Raw genomic sequence first — 20,236 nt, 5'->3', positions numbered from 1 at the left:
GTGAAGGAGACTGTGTGTCAGGGTGCTCAGCGTGCGGTGAACGTAAAACTGCTCTAGAAAATAAAATGTATTATTTTTAAATCAGTTTCTGTATGTATTTCTCTGACTCTGGAGAGTCAGGTATGGTATTTAAAATCGGTGCCTTAGTGAGCTCTAGTTACCATGGGGGGTATTTGCCTCTTTCAGTAACATGCAACAGGAAAGTCACATTGAGATTTACTGTTCTGCATCATAGAATGTTGGAGCAGAAGAGAACCGAAAATCACCCATTTTGGTGTTCTGCAAGTGGGTACTATAGGGAATAGTTAGGGATGTTAAATTTTACTTTGGAGTATGCGTGGCTTTCCATGGTCAGTAAGTTTGGGAAACGCAGCTCATTATAATCTCTTTGTAGTGAGCTAATTCAGATGTTCCCCACACTTCATTAAACAGACACCTTTTTCTGGGTGTGGGGGGTACACTTAACATCTTCCAAGGAACACCAATTTGGGGAAAGTTAGATAAGGGTGCTGGAAAGCTTGGGTTGCCCCTCACTAATGGGTTGTGAAATGAATTTAAGGGTTGCAACGATTCTTTTTTTTCTTTTTTTAAATGAAAAATAATAGAATAGAAAATACCAGAGTGCATTGCACGTGGAAGGGTAAATGTTACTTTGTGAAACTTTGTTTTTCAGTTAGCTATGTGGGTTCGAGTGAACTCAGTCATAATGAAAAATCTACTTCTTACTGTAGATGATGGCCAAAAAAATTGTGGAGAACATTGGTCTAATTTAGTTCCTCAGTTTTATAGGTGAACACACTGGAATGGGTCTCAATCACGTGGGGAGTTAGTGACAGGTAGAATCTGAGTCTACTCTTCATCCTCTTTCACCTATGCCATTGCTCCGCCAAATCCATAAATCATCCTGTTTAAGAAACAGCACTGGTGGAAACAACCCAAATGTCCATCCACAGGTGAATGGATAAACAAAATCTGGTTTATATGTACACTGGAGCATTATTCACCCTTAAAAAAGAATGGAATTCTGATATGTGCTACAACATAGATGAGCCGCTAAGACATAAGCCAGACACAGAAGGCCAGGTATTGTATGATTCCACTTAGATGAGGTTCCTCAAAGAGGCAAACTCATAGAGACGGAAAGTAGATTAGAGGTTACCTCGGGCTGAGGACAGAGGGGAACCGGGAGATGGTATTTAACGGGTACTGAGTTTCTCTTTGGAATGATGAAAAAGTTCTGGAAATAGATAGTGGTGATGGTTGCACAACAATGTGAAGGTACTCAATGCCACTGAATTGTAAAAAAACAGTTAAAGTGGCAAATTGATGTTATGTATATTTTATCACAATAATAATTTAAAAAATAATCCAGCTACAAAGTAGTAGTAATAATAAACGATGATGGTGATGATAATATTAACAGCAACAAAGCATTTCTTTTAGACTGAGCTTGCCTTACATGTTAACCTCCGCTCCTTCTCTTGGCGCTTCCTCTGTGTGGGTTCGGGCCCTGAGGATCCTGAGGCAAGCAGGGCAGGCTCCCTGCTTTTGGGAATTCCTGGAGCAGAGGTTGGCCACGTGTGGCCTGGGTTCTAGAATTCCTGGCAAGTGATGACTGCTAGCATTTCCACAGGTGATGCATTTTATGGCAGCGAGTCACACTTAGCATATGACCTTTCCTGCGCTAGGAGCTCTCGTTTTCCAACTGCAGCATCTGGATAAACCAACAATTTGCTTCTGAAAGGCCAAGTGGAAACATATGCATGGTTTTTCTCTTGGTATCACCCCTTTCCTCAGTTGTCTTTAGCCCTGACCTGTAGACAAATAGCCTTTTCTTGCTTTACTCTTCCCTGTTTCTTCACCAGACCTCCAGGCTCGCCTGCAAACAGCAAGTGAAGTGAACTGCTACCCACAAGTTGGTTATAGTGACTCCCGCTGTCTCCTTCTCTGCTCTTGCTCCACATGTTTGGGTATGAGAATCAGAAGTGAGTCAGGGTGAACCAGAAGTGAGGGCATGGGGGGCTGGATAGCAGAAAATGGGTGTGTCTTTCTTTCTTAGAGCCAACAAAGGGTTTTTGCAACTCCCAGCACAAGGCAATTTCTGCCCATAAAAGTTGCAGCGGCTGGGAGTCACCCATTGCCTCTGTTTGAGGACTTTGGAGATTTCTCCCTGGCAGGCAGGCACCCTTTTGCTTCCGGTCCCTCCGCAGCTATTGAGAAACAGCAAGTCTGTGTTTGCAGCGGCCCTGTTGGAATCTCGGCATCCACAATACTGTAGGAAACTGGGGGAAAATCCCTCTAAGTCGCCAGTGAAGATACTTAATGTGGTTTACTGGGAGCCAGGGAGTTGCTTCGGAAATAGTTTATTTATATGTTACACCGAAATTAGCCATAAATGAGGGGGAGGAAGGGTGGCTGGTAGAATCTTCCTGAATTGAGGCAACACATCATGATATTGACCTCAAAACTCTTAGCATAGCCATGTGAGTTTGAAGTCTAACTCAGAGTTTCTTCACCTTGGCACGGTTGACATTTGGGGCGAGATAATTCTTCGTTGTGGGGCTCCGTCCTGTGCATTGCAGGATACTTAGCAACGTCCCTGGTCTCTACCCACCAGATGCCAATAGCACCCTCCAAATTGTGATGATCAAAAATGTCTCCAGACATTGTTGGATGTCCCCTGTGGGGCAAAATCATCCTTAGCTGAGAACCACTGGCAAGCTCCAGGTGCCTTCTGCTGAGTTGTAGGTGTTGAGGCCTTTGTCAACTGTTATTCTGGAAATAATGGAAAAGGGCTTGGGTTTTTTTTTGTTTGTTTGAGTCCTGCTTTATTAGTACAAAACTCGAATCTTTCAAGTATGTGTAAAGCATCATCGACTGGGATAAATTAATACCTAGCCCTGGTGTCGGAATGAATCTGTCACCTGTGTAATAGGCTTGTTCTGTGATGGGCACTGAGTTATGAGTTCAGGTGTAGTCTGTCTACTGGAGATTTGCATTATGGTGAGGGTCTGGGGGCTCTCTCATTTCTTCTGCTTTGCTGCCTCTCCCAGATGTGGTGGTGGGGTCCTGCGTGGTTGTTGACTGAACAGGAACCAGCAAGCTGGAGCTGCTGAAGCCTGTGTCAGTAGCACCTGAGCATACCTGTCCTCTTTCCCGCCTATGCCAGTCACGTGGCTGAATAATGGGAGCAAGTTATTTAATTCTTCTTGTGTCTTTCTCTCCCGCTTCTAAATATAGGAAGATATCTGCTCTTCCTCTTATTAAACGGCCATGATGTGGCCAGTTCATCTGTTGAGCTCACCTCATGTAGTGGTGTCAGTTGTTTGAGACCATGGGATTCTTTGTGGTCTCATTACCTGTTCCAGAACCCCAGACGGATTCCCAAGTTGCATCTTCCAAAAGTCAGAGCATCCGTTTGCTTCTCCTAGGCTCGGTTAGCTGGACGGTCTCTCCATTCATTCAGTGTTGTTGGAGCTCCCGTGTGCCATGGTTTGTGCAAGTTACTTGGGACACTTAGATGACTAAGCCAGGTTTCCTATCACACTCTAGTCTGAAAGGTGGACTTAATAAATCTATAGTGACACGAGAACTGTTTTCTTCCACCTGTACAAAGTGCTCTGGTTTAACCTTCCTCCCTGTTTGGAAGCTCTTCCTAAGTCGCAAGAACTGAGCATGGTGGCCACTCTTTTGGAAGGCATTAGCTTGCAGTCTTGGGGAGCACTGTTCCGGGAGTCTGAAATCCTGGGGTTTTTTCTGTTGACACTGGCCCTGATTAGCTGTGTGCTCTTCCCCAAGTCACTTCATCTTTCCGGATCTCAGTGTCCAGGTTTGTAAAATGGTGTGGATGGGCTGGATCATCTCGGGTCCCTTCTGATTCCAGCAGTCTATGCTTATTATAATGATAACATATTATAATTATTAAATGCTATTATAATATGTTTTAGAGCTAGAAATCTCATAATTAGCCAGTCTTTGTGAGGAGGATTTATTGTAAGTTTTTAAAATGGGTTCCCTGCTCACTTGTGCCTGGTGGGGAATTGGACGACTCGTAAGGTCAGAGGCCTTGCAACACTTGGAGGCCCTGTGTAAGGGGTAAACCAGTAGTCTGAAAGATTGAAACAAATGTCTTGCTCCATAAGAAAGATACTATCTCTAAACAGACGCGTCAACTTCAGAGGGCTTTTTTCCACAGGGCCTTTGGGGGTAGGGGCACCTTTTACCTGTATCTTTCTGTCCACCTACAGAATTATATAAACTTGTTAGGCTGAGGTTATCCATTCCTTCTGCGCCTGAAGCTGTAGGTGAGTTTGCTCTCCAGTTTAAACCTTGTCTCCACACTTGTCACTTCTGCATCCCGTAAGCTCCATCCCCAGTGTTCCAGGGCTGGTAACCTCAAGATGGCTATAGACAATCTCATGGCGAAAGATCCTCAATCAAGGATAAGATCTGTAGTCATACGCCTGTCCTCTAATAATGAGAGAGAAATAATTGGAGCATTCTTCTCTCTTTCTTCAAGACAACTTAGCATACTTCTTAACATTTCAGTTGTGGTCTTGCAGGTAATCTCTTCTTCTCCATGAAATCATCATGTGATCTCTCACGGCACATCAGAATAAATTTCCTGAATCACTGGGATGATCCTTGACAGATACTGCCTTCTCTTGTGGTCCTTTGTGTACATGTGCTGTTTCTCTTACAAGATTGTAATCATCTGCTAGAGTCCTGAGTGTATTTAACCGCCTGGAAAGACCCCGCGGCCTGGGTCAGGCTGTGGGTGCATGCGTGTGTTAGATCCCCAGTTAACGCTGGTGGGTTGCAGTGTCAGGCACTGGGAAGCACTCAGTAAATAGTTGTAGAGTTGGACTGAATTATAAGTGGTTAAATATGTCACAGTTCTCTAGTCTTCCTGCTTTATGCCATTTAGTACGGGTTAGACAGTAAGCTGAAGCCATGTATACACACTGAAGAGTGATAAGTGGTCGCTGGTTATCTAAAGAGTCATAGAGCCTTTAGCTGTTTTACAGCTGTGATTCGTTTTTTTTAAAGCAGTGTTTATTATTTCTGGCTATTATGTACACTAATATAAAAATTTAATTAGACCCTTTCTTTTCAATTAATTATTACAGGCCTGTTTGTTTGCTCTCTCGACAGAGCCTGCATTGTGGGATCAAGAGAGATCAATTTTCTATCACAAAATTCATTACTTTTGACTAAAGTCCAGTGCGCCCGTGAGTGGATGCACTGCTCTTGATGGTGTCTCAGGCGGCCGGAGGATTGTGGATTGTGAAACGGGCGAGTATTCAAGTAGCCTAGGAGAAAAGATCCTTTTGAGCCACCAGTTTTGATTTGGTCATTGTCCTCCTTAGAGCAGAACATGAAGCAAAGTTAAAATTCTGTGCAAGTCTTGGGATTGAAAAATATCCACGTCTTATTCATTCCTCCTTGTTTAGTATTTTCTTAAGTATCCAGAGAATTGAGATTAGGTGTGGAATACGTGTAGGTTTCTGGTTTAGGAAAGGTATTTTCTTTGATAGCACCTATGAAAGAAGATGTGCTTTCCAGAAGGGCAGGAACCTGTAGTTTCCTTCTTTCTTTACCTCCAGGACCCACCCAGTGCCTGGCACACGGTAGCTGTTCAGTAAATATTTGTTGAATGAGAATGTATGAGATAAATAGCCAGTTTGGCTTTCTATCATTGAGAAGAGTGTTTTCTGGATTAGAGGTTCTCTGTGACTGTGTCTCTTAAGTCTCCATGAATAATGTCGTGGATGGGGCTGCTTTTCAGTTTTGGGAGACAGTACCACACCTATCTTCAAGAGCTGCAGGTATGCTATCTAACATGGCAGGGTGGGGGGCTGGGCCTGGTCCCCAAGAGGCTCAAGTGATGCCCAGCACAGTTCACACGCCCCCAAGGATGGAGCATGAGCTTGGGAGTCACACTCACCACCCCAAAGCTGCCTGCCGCCATTACCAGTTCTGTGACATTGGGGCCATAGTGTAGCCTCTCCTGTTGCCTGTTCCCTGATCTTTAAAGCTGAGCCAGTCATATCCTGCCATCCAGGGTGGGCGGTGGGTATTAGATGAGATAGCAGGTACTGTCCTCTATACTGAGATAGTAAATAAATGTATCCTTTTACAGTTCCTTTACCTTCTAGTGGTGTGTGGCTTTTATGGATATGGTGGCTCCCCACCATCCTCTGTACTGAACGACTTACCTCTTACTCTTGCATGGAGTGGGGAAGATGGGAGAGAGGGCCCCAGTAGCCTTGGTTCTTTGGTGCTTTAGGAAATCTTTGATTTCGTGCATTGAAAGGCTAAAGCATGAATGCAGGAAGGACTTATCTTAGGTGCTGGTGCTGGTGCTGGTGGTGGTGGTGGTGGTGGTGGTAGTAGTGTGTTTTGGGGTGAATGAGGGAGTGAGAACCCCAGGAGCAGCACCGTCCAATAGAACCTTCTGTGATGGTGGAAAATGTTCTCCATCTGTGCTGTCCAGTGCATGGCCACTAGCCACATGGGGTGGTTGAGAGCACTTGAGATGTGGCCAATTTGACTGAGGAGCTGAGTTTTGAATTTCATTTCATTTGAATTTGAATTAGTGCTTTGGACATGTGGCGAGTGACAAGTGCGTTGGACAGCGCAGCTCTTGGGCCTTGTTATCGCTCAGGGACTAGCAGTCTGTACGTTTCCTGGGAGCCGGTGAGAAGTGCGGAATCTCAGACATCGCTCCAGACCTTCTAGATCAGAATCTGCTCTTTAACAAGATCCCCAGGTGGTTCACGTGCACATTTGAGTTTAAGAAACACTGGCTGGCGTTTGCGCGCTCCATTCTCTCCGTAGACTTTGTGCGGCTGTGGTGCTGGTACAGGATGGACCCTTGGTGCTGCAGGGCTGTCACTGTCATCTTTGCCTTCTCAGCCTTTTGCACACTCTGATTTGGTTTTCAGGGGACCCATGTAGGTGGGTCTCTGAACATCCCAGTGGGTAAGAGATCAAAGAGAAAAGTTAGGTAGCTTTTAGCTCAGGATTAAATGCTATTTTGCTTATTCCTCCTCATAAGCCTTCTTAATCTCTGTATTCCCATGTTTTCTCCCAAAAAGGTAGCTTTCTCTTTATCTTCCCATTCATCCCACTATAGTTTTGTTTTTCCTACTACTTTGCTTTGAACTGGTAAAGATGTGGGTTTGTACACACACTCCACCCAACACATCCTCACCCATACAACACACAACACCCACACCCACCAACCCATCTACCCTCCCACACACATCCACACTCATTCAACACACCATGCCGACCCACCCAGAGTATGCATGCTTCACAACCTCCCGCTGGCCTTTGCCCTCTGCCAGGAATGGCTCCCTCCAATATCCATTGTGCTTCCTTCTTCAGATCCTTCTTGTCATTGCTTCAGATCCTCTCTGCCTTCAGGCCTTAGCTCAGATGTCTCCTTCTCAAAGATGCATTCCCTAGCTGCTCCGTCAAAATGAGCGGTGTGCACGCACACACACTCCCACTGTCATTCTCTGTTCCCATTGCCCTTCTTTATTTTTCTCCTTAGCTCTTATTATTACCTACATCTTATACATTTATTTGTACGTAGATCCCTTGAGATCAGGGACTTCATTTTGTTCCCTCCTGTATCCTCCTGGTCTAGAAGAGTGCCCAACCCATAACAGCACTAGATCAATACTTTTGAATGGACCGAGTGAATGAATGAATGACTCTCTAATCCGGATAGCTACTGTTGCCTCCTTGCGTCTTTCCTGGTGAGCTCCCCACAGTGGCCTGAGTGATCCCTCTGAAAGTTCTACTTGCCACTGACAATTCCTTCCAGGGGGTTCTTGTTTTCATGGCTTCTGACAACGTCACTAGCCCCCTTCCCTCAGCCTTACTGAATTTCCTTCATTTTGAACTGTGCTGCCATGTTGTTCCCTCTATTCTCTGCCTCCGCATCCTTCTCTCCACGACCCACTGCAGACCAGGGCACTGTGTCCTCACAAGGCCTGAGCTTCATCTCTTGGGCTTTTACACTTCACAGTCATTTCTTCCTCAGTCGAGTCTAAGTTATGTGAGGGCAGGAACCAGCTGTCTTGCTCCCCTTCGCTCCCACCTCCAGGCTTAGCACCCCACACAGAGGAGGCACTTGATAGCTATGCGTTGGCGGATGAACGAAGCCATTTAATTCTGTGAGTAGATCCACATGGAACACACGGAATTTGTTGGAAGCAAGTCTCAGTTCTCTAGAATTAAGTGTTTCTTTGGCGCTATGAGGTCTTACTGTTCAAGCTGTGAGATTTAAAGACAAAATGCTTCCTGCTAATTATTAACAGTTGCCCTGTAAGAACAGAGCCATTATGGGGCCCTGAACCCTGGCATGATGCCCCCCTTCCAGTGGAAAGCAATGCCATAGAGCAAGGAGGGAAAGCAAGGACGGCTATGGCCCTGGCACCCGTTGGCCCTCAGATTACCCAAAGAGGATTGCGATCTGGGGGCCAAAGGAGTAGAGAGTGGGTAAAAGGATTTGAAATGAGCTTATGGGACCTAAAAGCTCCTTGCTTTTGTTCAGGAAATAATTTACCAATTTCCTTCCAGGCAGCGAGACAATCCAGTTTAGGGCCTGGAGTGGTAGATCAACGTCCTGGGGTTCTTCAGATACTTAAAAATAAGTTGATCTGTAATTGTACTTATTGGGCTTCTTGTTTAAAAAAAAAAAAAGGAAGAGGAAAGACAGGAATGGAAAGAAATAAGAAAGCTTGTAAAAGTACTCGAAACAAAACTGAACGGAAGATATACTAAGAGCGTATAAAGTCAGCCCCCCTTTAGAGAACATCTTCTTCGGTCAGTGTGTCTTCGAGCCAGAGTCTAGAAAGTGAATGTAGGAGAAGAAGGGTCCTTTCCCCTGACCCCAGCTCCTCCCACATGTAAGATCATTCATGAAAAGCCTGCAGCTTAGGTTGGGGCTGAGCTATGAAGCCAGTGTGTTCTCTGCCATTTGTGGTGGGTTTCCTAGCTGTTGTAACAATTCTCTTAATGCTTTAAAGTCTTTTTCACTTCTCATGCTTCCTGGAGGTATATTTTGTATTGCGCTTGGCCGGGAGGCCTCTTAACCCTAAACGTAGTCAGCATCCTCTGCCCCACACTGTCGGCCTCCCCATCTGAAATTTTTATTGATATGAAGTGGCTTTTAGCTGTTATGAGAGCGTGCCTTCCTGTTCTTCCAAGAATGATGACGGAGACCCACAGAGATTTATCTCGCTGCTGATAATACTTGGGTCCAATTCTTGCATTTTGGTTGGGGATGAGCTAATTCGCTGAGATATGCAAGGGAATGCCAGGTTGTCTGAAACTCAACTCAAAGGGTCTTGGGTTTATTCCGTCTCCAGCCAGGGGAACAGTTTGTGCATGATTCCAAAGAAAACATTTGAGAGAGGCTTCATACCATAGAACCCTGAGTTAACACAAAATTTGGGAAAGCTGGGTACCTTGGCTATAAAATTTACTGGCAAACCTTGTGTTTGAACTCCCATTGTTAGAAATTTATTCTGAATCTAGGAGTCTGTTTTCTGCCGACGATTAGAGTATGCTGAACAAATACTCCATGTGTTGGAGGACATTGCATTTTGCCCTTCAGTGTGCGGTTTGTAATTACGTACATGTAAAATACATGCCCTGGTGGTCTAGTGGTTAAGATTTGGTGCTCTCGTCACTGTGACCAGGGTTCGTTTCCCGGTCAGGGAGCCATACCACCCGTCTGTTGGTTGTCATACTGTGGTGGCTGCGTGTTGCTGTGATGCTGGGAGCTATGCCACCAGTATTTCAAATACCAGCAGGGTCACCCTTGGTGGACGGGATTCAGCAAAGCTTCCAGACGGAGACGGACTAGGAAGAAGGACCTGGCTACCCACTTCTGAAAAAATTGGCCTTGAAAACCCTGTGAATAGCAGCAGAGCATTGTCGGATACAGCGCCGGAAGGTGAGAGGATGGCGCCAAAAAAGGACGGGGCAGGATTCCACTATTCTATACACAGGGGCGCTAGGAGGCGGAACCAACTCCATGGCACCAACAACAACAACTAATTGGCCACAGTAAGGGATTGTTTTGAACAAATCTCTGATGGAAGCTTCTGACTTGCCCCTTTCTCTTAGAAGTGATGAAGTCTCCATCTTCCCCTTGCCCTATCGCCTGCCAGTGTTTTTATTTGAAGTTGGGGCTAGTTGGGTTTCAGTTAATTAAAGTTTTAATTGTGTTTGATCACGCAGCAGATCTAATGTTTACTGACCTTAATAATGAAATGCAAAGTGTCACCATCTTCGAGCTCGCTCTCTTACTGGACAGCAAGGGGAGCGAAGGCAGCCTCAAAACCCGCCAAGCCTGCCCAGTCATTTGTATTTGCTGTTTGCTTTGGTGTTATATTCAGATCTCAGAAAAGTGCTGATTTAAGCTTCATAATCTGAACATTACTCAAGAGTCAGGATAATGTCTAAAATTTGAGCGCTTGTGTGTTGGATAGGAGATCGCCTGTACAAAACTCAAATACTTGTCTTTCTGTGCAAAAAAGTGTTAACGGAGCAGGCCCAAGGCTCTTTTCCTCAGAAAGTCCTGCTTGCAAGGTAGTCCCTTGCCTGGTGTCTGGGGACTTAGATTTTGAGATGTTCCCCACCATTCCCAGAACTATAATAAGAGTGCTTCACTGAGGCTAAACCAGTAGTATAAACAATGTGATTGATGAAAGGAATCTGGAATTTTCATATGCACTAGTTAGGGGGTGCCTATGTGAATGGTCCCCAATCAAAACATTGGGCGTTGAGTCTCTGATGAGCTTCCCTTGTAGACAACACTGTGCATGTAATCTCAAGACTCGTTACTGGGGGAATTAAGCGTGTCCTGTGTGACTCCCATGGGGGAGGACTCTTGGAAGCTTGCCTCTGGTTTCCTCTGGCCTTCACCCCATGTGCCTTTTCCTTTTGCTGATTGCATTTTGTATCCTTTTGCTGAAATAAGTCATGGCTGAGAACATATATGTGCTATATGCAGAGTCCTGTGAGTCCTCCTAGTGAATCACCCAACCTGGAGGGTGTCTTGGGGATCCCAACACACCTTCCAAACCTGTTCTGCCTCTGGGATTTTTCCATCTTGGCAACTCCCTCCCTTCAACCCAGTATCCACTCAGAAACTTCAGAATAATCTGATTCTTCCCTTGATTCAGGCACCAAATGCTGTCGATTTTGCCTTAGAAGTATCTCTTGAATCCAGCCTTTCTTTCTTTTTTTTGGTGAGGAAGATGACCCTGAGCTAACATCTGTTGCCAGTCTTCCTCTTTTTTTTCCTTGCGGGAGATTGTTGCGGAGCTAACATCTGTGCCACTCTTCCTCTATTTTGTATGTGTGACGCTGCCACAGCATGGCTTGATGAGTGGTGTGTAGGTCCACACCCTGGATCCAAACCCATGAACCTCAGACAGCCGAAGCTGAGCGCACGAACTTAATCACTACACGACTGGGCCGACCCCAGATCCAGCCTTTCTATAGCTCTTGTCACTGTCTTAGTCTTGACACTCACTGCCTCTCTGTGGATTTATTGCAGCGGCTTCCCCGTCCTGTTTTTCTGCCTCTCTTCTGCATTCTAGCCTGTCTTTCATATCACTTTACTCCAAAACCCAGGTCGAGTTACTGGTACCAGTGGGATACAACACATATGCCTCAGATCTGCCTCCCAGGGCCGTATGCAGCTTCATCTGGCGGTGGTGTTACAAAGCAGTTAGTGTTACCGCCCAAGGGGGATCCTCTGCTCACCGTAAGACATGCCGATAGTCAGGAGGCAAGGTGGTGGGAGAGAAAGGACTTTATTATAGCTTGCTAGCAAGAGGGAAGATGGCCGACTCATGTCCGAAAGAACCATCTTACACAACAAAGACTACAGGCCAGTTATACACGGGGCTGGTCTCCAGGTGGGGAGGTGGCTGGTCTGTGGGTGGGGCAGACATCTGGTCCCAGTTCCTGATAGTCCTTTGTTTTACTGGATATGCTCAGAGAATGGAGCAACGCCCTATACCCTGATCTTTCATTTGTCATTGATGACGGCTATCAGCAGAGGCTCTCTGCCTGGGGGGTCATCACATTCCTAAGCAACTCAAAGGAACAAAGTTATCATCTTAAAGCAGCTAGGAGGGGCCACAAAATCTACAGAGCATGTCTGGGCTAGTTAGTCGTAGATCATTTAAAGTTACAATATGGTTTCCTTTCTACGATATGGCTTCTCTTATGTCAACCTTGTGTTGAGCCAGTATTATTAGGGCCCAGATTTGTGTTGTCAGCTCCACTACCCACTAGCTGCGGCCACAGGCGAGTTATGACATCTCTGCAATCAGTATCCTTATCTGTTTGTGAGGATAAAAACAGTACTGTCCTCCTAGGATTGGTGCAAGGATTAAATGAGTTTGTGTTTAAAATCCTTAAAACAGTGCCTGGCACATAAAAGGTGTTTGATAACTGTTAGCAGTGCTTTTTATAATTATCTCTTGGCATTCTGGCTGTGGGCTGTCCCTGACATTGTGTCTGGCTATGGGCTCTTTAATAATCAATTGATGAATGAATGAATGAATGAGAAAGAGAGAAAAAGAGGGAGGGAGGAAGAAGAAGAAAGGAGGGTTCATTAAAACTTGATTTGTACGCTCAGGAAACTAACTAATTAGTTGGGGCATATAAGGTGCCCTAAGACATTAAACTAACCATACAGGAGGAATATGGGTCAACTAGTGGCAGACTGTAAAGAATTCAGAAAGGAGGGTCTGTGTGGGGTGGGAAAGAAGGCAAACCAAATTGTTTAAGCAAAGTTACCAAACTCCTGCTTTGCCACCATTTCAGATCCCACAGAGAGAGTCAGAAAGTGTCAGGATTTGGTGTGCTTCTAAGAAACCATCATAACAGTGAAGTCTTCCTGCGGGACCCTTAGTTTCTACCCCTGCTGAAACTTGCCTTTCTCTAGGGTGACATTTAGAGCTGCTTAATCGGGTGTGTGTACTTCCAAGAGTACAATCACTGAATAATGATTTCTGAACGATTCTCTCCGGGGTATCTAGATTTCCTCCCAGCTCTCTGAGGTAGAAGGAACTCTTGGAGAGAGAAAATATATGTCGGCGCCAGCACTAACTCCCAGGACCCTTGCCTTCTATAGCATGTCTGAGGAATTGGGCTGCCTGTCACCAAATTTTTTTTTAAGTTATTTTATTGAGGTCATGTTGGCTTATAACGTTATATAATTTCAGGTATACATTATTATATTCCAGTTTCTGTATAGACTGCCTCGTGCTCACCACCATTTGTCTAGTTTTTGTCCATCACCATAGACATGTGCCCCTTTATCCCTTTTGCCCTCCCCCTGCCCCCTTCCCCTCTGGTAACCACCAGTCTGTTCTCCTTATCCATGTGTTTATCTTTCACATATGAGTGAAATCATATGGTATTTGTCTTTGTCTGACTTATTTCACTTAGCATAATACCCTCAAGGTCCATCCATGTTGTTGTAAATGGCACAGTTTTGTCCTTTTTTATGGCTGAGGAGTATTCCATTGTGTGTTTTATACATAGATAGATAGATAGATTTCCTCCTTATCCATTCATCCATTGATGGGCACTTGTGTTGCGTCCACATCTTGGATATTGTAAATAATGCTGCGCTGAACATAGGAGTGCATACATCTTTTTAAATTATTGATTTCATGTTCCTTGGAGAAATACCCAGTAGTGGAATTGCTGGATCATATTGTATTTCTATTTTTAATTTCTGAGGAATCTCCATATTGTTTCCCATAGTGGCTGCACCAGTTTGCCTTTCAGCCAGCAGTGTATGAGGGTTCCCTTTTCTCCACACCCTCTCCAACACACGTTATTTCTTGTTCTGTTAATTAAAGAGCCATTCTGGTGGATGTGAGGTGATTTCTCCTGGTAATTTTGAATATCACCAAGTCTTGCGTCCCTGAGTTGGTAGGAACAGTTGGCTTGAGTAAGTTGCTGTTGAATGTACTGTGCTGCGCCGTGTGGAGACAATTTTGTCCTATGAGCTTCCTTAGTAACTGCTAGAGGCCAGATTGCAGAAAGTGGTGTGGAGACTGCGGTTACTGCTTTGCTTTTTTTGCATTAAGCATCCACTAAAGTCACCATGGAAAGCTACGTCTTGAAGCTGCATTGCAGTCCTGGGATCATGGTTTGTTGTGCAGGTTCTGTGGCATGAGCTGTGTGTCATTTAGTCTCTGCTGCATAACAAACACCCCAAACCAAGTGGCTTCAAAGAATAAACATGTCTTTGCTTGTCATTCATCATGTTGTAATTTGGCTGGGCTCAGCTTGGATGGCTCATCTCTGTTCCTTGTGGTGTTGGTAGGGCTCGCGTATATATTTGATCCTCAGCTGGTATGGCTGAGGCAGCTCTCTCCATGGGGTCTCACATCCTTTGGTAAACTATTCCAAGCTGATTCACATGGTGGCGAAGGGTTCCCAGCAACAAGAGAAAACAAGCCTGAATACGCAAGCACTTTTCCAGTTTCTGCTTGTGTGATATTTCCTAATGTCCCCTTGGCCACAGCAAGCCAAGAGGCCAAGCCAGAACCATTGTTGGCGGGGCCCACCTGCAGATGTGGATTCTGAGAAACGTGGTTGTTGTAGGCTATTTCTGCAGTAGTCTACATCAAGAAGTTTATCTAGAGTCTTGCCAGAAATGAAAGCAACTGTATCATTGTCGGCTCTCTTGCTTTTCTCCTTCAGACAGTCGCCTGGGATGGGCACAGTCAGTGGATTAGACACTCTGCTCACTGGTCCACATGGGCCTCCTTAGCACCACTTCTCTCTATGACCAGCGACTCTACAAAGGCTTAAGCCATCTGGCTCACAGATTTTTGGGCACTCCTAGTCCCAGAGGGCTCATCAGGAGAGTGTGGCTGGATCAGCACAAATCTGACGTTAATGCTGAAAGAGGAACCCCAAGCTGATATCAATACAGGCCATGCAGATAGTTCTGACAAAATGGCACCCAAAATCCTCCACAGTCTTCTGAGCCTGCCCTGAGCCTGGGCTGCCTCCTCCCTCCATTCTTGAGCATCTCAGAGGAAATGCCAGCAGCTGTCTTTTGTGCCCGTAATAGCCCTGTGGACGACAGTCTGAGGACAGCAGAGCAATGGAGAACCGTCTGGGGGTGAGAGAAGGAGGGAGACTTGCCTGGACACCCAGAACCTTTAGCTGGGTTTGACACCAGGTGACTTTGATCTCTTGGGCAAGTCGGGGGGCTGTGGACGGGGGGACTGACCGACTAGATGGCATCTGCTTTCATCCCAGTTCTGATCATCTTATTTTAAGTTGTGTATCTTTTGGGGGTCGTACTAATGTTAAAGGTTGTATCTAGCAAATATTATAAAAAATTTTAAACGTGCCTTGTGACGCACCAGGAGACAAGAATTGAGGGAGAGATTTTGAGTTCAGATAGGTGTTTGGATGTAGAGTCTGGGATGAGTAGGGGAAGGGATGAGAAAGATGGATGGTGTTTGGGTCCCAGAATGAGTCTGGGCCCTGGGCATCAAAGACACATTTATCATCCCTTTCCTTGTTTGGCTGAGCCAGGGGAGGGGGCTTGGGGCTGATCAGGTGTCAGAGAACTTCTAGAAGTACATTTGGGGAAATAGTTCAAGGAGATGACTAGGCTTCTGAGCTTTGATCACTGGGGAGGTGACTTCTGCCGCAGGGAAGAATAATTAAACTTGAGCAAGAATGAACTTTTTGTTCCTTTAGTCTGGGATTATGACTGTCTCATGTTGAGCAAGTTCAACTGTTATGGTCACTGGAAGTCAAGAGCCCTTACTGGTGGGAACTATGAAGGTTTTATGTTCTAGGTTGGATAATATCAATATCATTGAGTGTGAAAGATGCCTTGAGGGACTGTGTGCACACGTGCATGTGCGCACACATAGCCTTCTGTGGAAACACAGTGGAGCTCCGTACCAGCCCGTCCACCTCATGTCTGTCTTCTCAGTTATGGCCAAGCTCTGGGAGCCAGGAACTGAGCTCATCCTGGCCACGATTGTGTCCCCAAGGCATTGTGTGTTGCCAGGCACCTATTACGTACTTAAATATTTGTTGAAGAAACGAATCAAGAAAAGCTGGAAGGGAAGTGTTTTTAAAAGCATCTTTACGTGGTAATTTTAACAGAATTAACCTGGACATTTTAATCAGTCACAGAACAACGGCTGTTGATGTCTTTTAAGCTCTTTTGGTGGCGGTGAGATAAGAAATGAAAGGAAGCTGGCTGAACAAGTGACCAAAGTTAAATTTATACACTATTAAAAACAAACACACGTTAACTGCTGAAAACCCAAAAACCTAAGTTATTTAGCTTATCAGCCTACTATAGTAAAAGCACACCATCTTTTTGTAGTGTGTTTATATTTTCTAGAATTCAAATGGCTTCCTTGTATTTTCTGATTATTAAGTTAATACATACTTCTGTAGAATGGTCAAACAGTAAAACACTGTAGGGAATTCAGTAAAAGTACCCTTATTTCCATCTTGTTAACGTTTATGAAAAAATGTTTTTAATTGTGGTAAAATATGCATAATGTAAAATTTACTATCTTAACCATTTTTAAGTGTAGCTTTCAGTGGCATTTAGTACATTGACATTGTTGTGCAACCAACCTCCAGAACTTTTTTGTTTTGCAAAACTCACTCTGTACCCATTAAACAACTCCCTATTACCCCCTCCCCCTGGCCCCTGGCAACCCCCCTCTACTTTCTCTTTCTGTGAATTTGACTGCTATGGGTACCTCACATAAGAGGAATCATACAATATTTGTCTTTTGTATGTCTGAATTTCCTTCCTTTTTAAGGCTGAATAATATTCCATTGTATGTATGTATACTTTGTTTATCTGTTCATCTGTCTGTAGACACCTGAGTTGCTTTCACCTCGTGGCTGTTGTGAATAATGCTGCTGTGAACATGGGTGTTAACACCTTTTAACACATCCCTTTACCCACACGAACTTTATTTGTAAGTGGGCTGATACTTTGTACTGCTCTGTCATGTGCATTTTCACTCAGCACTGTGCCATGTGCATCTTCTCTTGATGGAAATTGATATGCAGTACTCTTTCTGACTATGTGCATAACGTATGCACACCTGTATGGGTTTATCTGTTCGTGGTTGGACATTTAGGTGGTTTTCCATTTCTTGATTTGTAACCGTGCCTCAGTGAACATGCCATGACTTAGACCTTTGCCCCCTTGCCTAGTAATAAAAGTCCTCACAGTCGGGTCTCAGGCTGGATTCTGGAGAAGCATGGCCTGAGACAGGGATATCTGGGTGTGAGTGATTGACTTAAGGGAGTGTGGTCAGGAGAAAAGGAGTGAGGGAGGCAGGATGGGGAAGAGGCTGAGCGAAGAAGTCCTGAAGTCTGGCTTAGGCCTGATGGGAATGTAATCACACTGGCAGAATTATCCTCCTTGGGTTCAGGGGGCCTGTCAGCCACTTATCTTGTGACTTGTAGCCATCAGCCAAGGGTGGTTCTGACGAGGTGCTGAGTGTGGGCTGTTAGTGCAGCCCTCACAGCAGTTGGGGGGTGGGGCAGCCCCTGGTACTGAGGATATCACCTCAGTGCTAAAAACATTTGTGGTGCTTTCTATATGCCTGCAATGATGCATTTTTAATAGCCCTGCGGGCCAGGTGCTCATATATCTCCAGTTTACAGATGAAGAACTGAAATTGGGAGAAGTATGTGCCTTTCCTAGTGACCCGCAGCTGGTAAGGGGTGGTTAGAATTGGCAAGCAGACTCGGGTCTGTCCTTTACTAGAGTCTGAGCTCTTTATTGGCGGGCTGTAGAATGTAACGATTAGCTCCTAGAAGAGGAATTGCTGGACCAAAGAGATAGACATTTTAGATACACACATATATCCAAGTTTCTCTCCCCACCCCTTCCCCAAGTGCTGTCAATTTATATTCCTGCCAACACTTTGACTGTTCTGCTGCCATCCCTGGGTCTTGTCAATCTTGTAAATATCTGCTAATCCAATCGGTAGACTTGTGTCTTGATTTTCCTTCCTTTTATAATCACTGAGATCAGCACCCTTCCCCGTGTTTATTAGCCAGCTGTATTTTTTTCTCAAGGCCCTGGTTTTGGTTTAAGGCCTTTTTGCTCATTTTCGATGGTCCTTTGGTCTTGTGTTTCAATCTTCCGGATCTCCCCCGGGGATCTGAAATGCTGCATTTATAGTACACTTGTTTCGCACCAGTGCTTCTTCGTGCTATTTCTAGACTTCCACTGAGTTCTCCGTCTAGTCTTCTGCTAGGAGCATACTCTTTTAATTGCTGTAGAGCTTATTTTGAAAGACATAAACTTGTAGGATTTCTCTTGTCAGCTAGATGCTAACCTAACTAAAGGCTGCCAAGTCTAGGACGTGTATAGATCATCCAGCCCCAAATAAGAAAAGGTAAAACTCCTTTATTAGCCATTAGTAATGGTGTGTGTGGCACTCGGGCATCAGCAGACTTTTCTTTAGTGAGGGCACCACTCCTCTTTTCAGCCCTGTCTGTGTTACTTCCATTTGCAGGACTGAACCTTCCCTTAAAGGTCGTGGGAGAAGTAATCTTGAACTTAGTCTCCATTTGAAGGCTCAGTCTATCAGTTAGTACTAAATTTGCAGTTGAGAGAGAATTTGACCCAGAGTGGCTTAGATACAAATGAAAATCCCAAATCCCGGTAGCTTTATCAACTAGAACACCCAAGTAGGTCTAACTTCAGGCAAAACTTGCTCTGTGGCTCAACAGTCATCGGCTTTTCCCTTTCCATCCTTTGGCATTTCTTCTGTGTTGGCTCCGATCCTAGGCAAGCTTTCACCTCCTGGAGGCAAGATGGCTGCCCAGTTCAGCCTGAATCCTTGAAAGTCAGGTCCCGTGGAAAAAGCGTGGATCTCCTACCCCAAAATCTGGGCCTGTCTGCCATTGGCCTAAAGAGCAGTCCCCGTAGCAAAGGACAGTGTATGCTCTGACTTCTGCCCACACTGCCCTGGTGGAGGGCTGCCACTCAGGGGAATTTGAGGAGCTCTTGCTGGAAGAAGAGGGAATGGATGCTGGCTGGCCAGGGAATATCAGCGAATGCCCTCGACACTCAGCGTTGGTAGAATGAGCCTTGATGTTTTATTTTCACGATGAGAAAAGTTCTTGATGTCAGCCTCAGAAAGGAAACCGTTTTTAGAGAATGGGGCTTGCCCGGGGCTGGTGACTTGAGGACAAGGGAATCCCCTTTTCAAGTAATTCTGTGTCTGTGGACCATCTGGAGAACCTGGGGATGCTGAGGCCATCAGTGACTCTTGGCAGAACTTAGTGGGGTTCTCACCTTTTTAATGAGTGAGGCAGAGTTCAAGCCTGCCATTTCAGTATTAAACCAGAAGGTGATTCCTCAGCACCCCTGGAGGAATCACTCTTCAGAGGCTGGGCATCAGCTCACCGTGAAGGGGTGAACTGCACACCCAGGGACAGAAAGCCGGAGACCTCCCCCCGCCCTTGGCTAAAGTGCCTCTCCTCCTCAGCCTCTCGTTGTTTGGGTTTTGCTGTTGCTTAAATGGTTAACTATGCCCAGTTAATGAAGACTTTACTAAAATTCCTTTTTCTTTGCTTAAAGCATAGACTCTAATGTGAAATAAATCCCCACCCCTTTTTTTAAAATAAATTTTTTGTTTTGTTTGATTTTTTATTTTTCCTTCTTCTCCCCAAAGTCCCCCAGTGCATAGTTGTGTATTCTAGTTGTGGGTCCTTCTAGTTGTGGCATGTGGGACGCCACCTCAGTGTGCCCTGATGAGTGGTACCATGTCCCTGCCCAGGATCCAGGATCCAGGATCCGAACCGGTGAAACCCTGGGCTGCTGAAGTGGAGCACGCGAACTTAACTACTCAGCCACGGTGCCAGCCCCTAAAATAAATGTTTAATTTTAATACCAGAGGCAACCCATGTAATGGAAACAGCAGTGACCTGGTTTCCATGTCTCCCTCTGCTCCTGACCAGTGCATGGTTGTGAGTGAGTCACAGAACCTCTCCTGATCTCTGTTTTCCCGTCTATAAAATGAAGTGGTGGCATGAGGTGCCCTCCGAAAGCACAGAAGTAGGGTTCCAGAATGTTAGTCCACAGTGGCTGTGGAGAATGCCAAGTCCAGTCCTCTCACTTACCCGAGTAGAGGCCTAGTGAGGTCATGAGGTT

At 45.3% G+C, this 20,236-nt stretch overlaps 1 protein-coding gene and 1 long non-coding RNA gene across 12 annotated transcripts in view; one reads left to right on the top strand and one right to left on the bottom strand.

Moving 5' to 3' along the window:
• FOXN3 (forkhead box N3) overlaps positions 1 to 20,236 on the top strand; it is a 396,443-nt gene that overhangs the window by 233,464 nt on the left and 142,743 nt on the right. The gene's annotated exons all lie outside the window — the stretch shown is intronic.
• LOC139045722 (uncharacterized) overlaps positions 1 to 20,236 on the bottom strand; it is an 84,675-nt gene extending 64,439 nt beyond the window's left edge. The window contains exon 1 of one of the 2 annotated variants that reach the window (XR_011504735.1): positions 1 to 20,236. This exon is cut by the window's left edge and continues 14,371 nt beyond it. This is a non-coding gene — a long non-coding RNA (uncharacterized lncRNA). The other variant, XR_011504734.1, reaches the window with a different exon arrangement.

This window comes from Equus asinus, chromosome 7 (assembly GCF_041296235.1).
Source record: "Equus asinus isolate D_3611 breed Donkey chromosome 7, EquAss-T2T_v2, whole genome shotgun sequence".
NCBI lineage: Eukaryota > Metazoa > Chordata > Mammalia > Perissodactyla > Equidae > Equus > Equus asinus.
This window is presented reverse-complemented; position numbering and strand designations above follow the sequence as displayed.